We start from the raw sequence: 2,603 nt of genomic DNA, 5'->3' as shown, positions 1-2,603 counted from the left end.
AAGAATGAAGTCTTTCCCTGGTGATGGTCCCCCCATCCTGTCCTCGAAGAATGAAGTCTTTCCCTGGTGATGGTCCCCCCATCCTGTCCTTCCAGCATCTACTCTCCATTGCCCTCCTACTGGTTTGTCTGGCAGTGGTTTCTTGATGATGATGGTGGCAGTGCTGGTTGGAGTGTGACAGGTCCCTTCACGTTACTTGAAGGTATGTCCCCTGCTTGAATCCTGAAGGCCAGGTGGGGTTCAAGGCCGTGGTCCCCAGCTGAGAAATTAGTGTACGTGAGAAACCAAACATCCTGAAGAGTATCTGAGAACCAACCAAGAAGAACATTCTCATCGCTCGTACATGGTTGGCAAAGAGCCAGAATAGGGGCTTAAAAGCAGTTTAGAGACAGAAGAAAGCGTGGATCTCCAGCGCTTTCTTGCTACTGCCCAGGAGTGCCCTGTATGTAAACCCTAATAAACTCACCTACTTGTCAAGCTGGAGCTGTTCAAGTCATTCGTTGGTCTTGTGGTTCGTTTCCAACTTTGGGGAGGATGTTACATTTCCATGATTTTGTCCGAACGGTGAAGATGGTGTTGATAACAGCAGAGAGGGAGAGGACATGGCAAGTGGCTGGCCCTGTTTGGGGCCAGGGTACCCAGCATGTCACATGTTGAGAGAGGGAGGAAGGGTCTGGTCAGAGGGCCCAGACTCTTAATCCGATCTCATGCGAACTGAGAACTCTCTCATCACCTAGGAAATGGTGCTGTACCATTCATGAGATATTTGTCCCCGTGATCCCGTACCTTTCACGAGGTCCCACCTCCAACATTGGAAGTCACACTTCAACATAAGATATGGAGAAACAAACATCCAAGCCTCATCACATGGATGGACAAAATCACCCTGGAACCTCCCCTAAGTCACTCATAAATTAGATCCAGGGCCTACTGAGTTATTTTGTGTGTCACATTCTGCAGAAGACTTGCCTCAGTCCCTCTAACTCTCCATCAGCCAGTGTTTTCCTGAGGCCTTCAATTGATTTTTTGATTTCTTCCTGAAGAAGGTGAGAGAGCCATGGCCACGCACTTGCCTGACGGCATAAACGACGTGTTTCACTTCTTTATCAATTCTCGGATCATTTACTTTCTTCCACAGGTTTCACTTGGGCATTGAGGGTTTCAATCTCTGAGTAATGGACTTATTTTATAATAATAACGCACCCATTCACCCCTGAAACCTTAGAGTTGAAACTTCATCATGCTAGCTGCATTTGACGCAGTTCCACTGTAATGCCTGTATCAGCTGAGATTCTTTTGTTTACAAGGAACAGAAACACAGTTCGGCTGACCTATGGAAAGAAAGAGGAGCCAGTGGATGAAAACTAGGGCAGTTTAGAGCTCAGGCCACGGCTTCAGACAGTGCAAGCCTCAAGCCTTGGGAGCTTCCTCGTGGTGTTGAACCTGCCAGTGCACGGAAGTGAAGAATTAGGGTTTGGGAGCCTCCCTCCTAGGTGTTAGAGGATGTATGGAAATGCCTGGATATCCAGGCAGAAGTTGCCTCCAGGGGTGGCGCTCTCACGGAGAACCTCCGCTAGGGCAGCGCAGAAGGAAAATGTGGAGTTGGAGCTCCCACACAGGGTCTCTACAGGGGCACTGCCTAATGGGGCTATGAGAGAGGGCCACTGTCCTCCACATTCCAGAATGGTAGATCCACTGACAGCTTGCACCGTGTGCCTGGAAAAGCCACAGACACTAAACGCCAGTCCATGAAAGCAGCTGGGATGGAGGCTATACCCTGCAAAGATACAGAATCCGAGCTGCCCAAGACTATGCCTCTTGCATCAGTATGACCTGGATGTGAGACATGGAATCAAGCAGATCATTTTGGAGCTTTAAGATTTGACTGACCTGCTGGATTTCAGACTTGCCTGGAACCTAGAGCCCCTTTGCTTTTGGGCAATTTCTCTCATTTGGAATCACTGTATTTACCCAATGGGGTATAGGCTTCATTGTATCTAGGAAGTAACTAACTTACTTTTGATTTTATAGACTCCTAAGTGGAAGGGACTTGCCCTATCTCAGATGAGACTTTGGACAGTGGACTTTTGAGTTAATGCTGAAGTGAGTTAAGATTTTGGGGGACTGTTGGGAAGGCAAGATTATAAATAATTAGAAATAATATGATTTGGCTTTCTGTCTGCACCCAAACTTATCTTGTAGCTCCCATAATTCCTTCCTGTTGTTGGAGGGTCCCTGTGGGAGATAATTGAATCATGGTGGCAGGTCACTCCTACGCAGTTCTTGTGATAGTAAATAAGTCTCACAAGATCTGATAATTTTAAAAACTAGAGTTTCCCTGAACAAGAGATCTTCTCTTGTCTGCTGCCCTGTGAGATGTGCCTTTTACCATTGGCCATGATTTTGAGTTCTCCATAGCCGTGAGGAATTTGTAAGTCCAATAAACCTCTTTCTTTTGTAAATTGTCGAGTCATGGATATGTCTTTATCAGCAGTGTAAAAATGGACTAATACAATAATACACTATGCAAAGGTAAATTTTCATTTTCTCTTTTGAATAAGATTTTCTTGTAATAATAAGATAGAGTAATTTTTTTTTTTTTT

The sequence above is a fragment of the Cebus imitator genome, unplaced genomic scaffold (assembly GCF_001604975.1).
Source record: "Cebus imitator isolate Cc_AM_T3 unplaced genomic scaffold, Cebus_imitator-1.0 Scaffold317, whole genome shotgun sequence".
In the NCBI taxonomy this organism is placed as follows: Eukaryota; Metazoa; Chordata; class Mammalia; order Primates; family Cebidae; genus Cebus; species Cebus imitator.
This window is presented reverse-complemented; position numbering follows the sequence as displayed.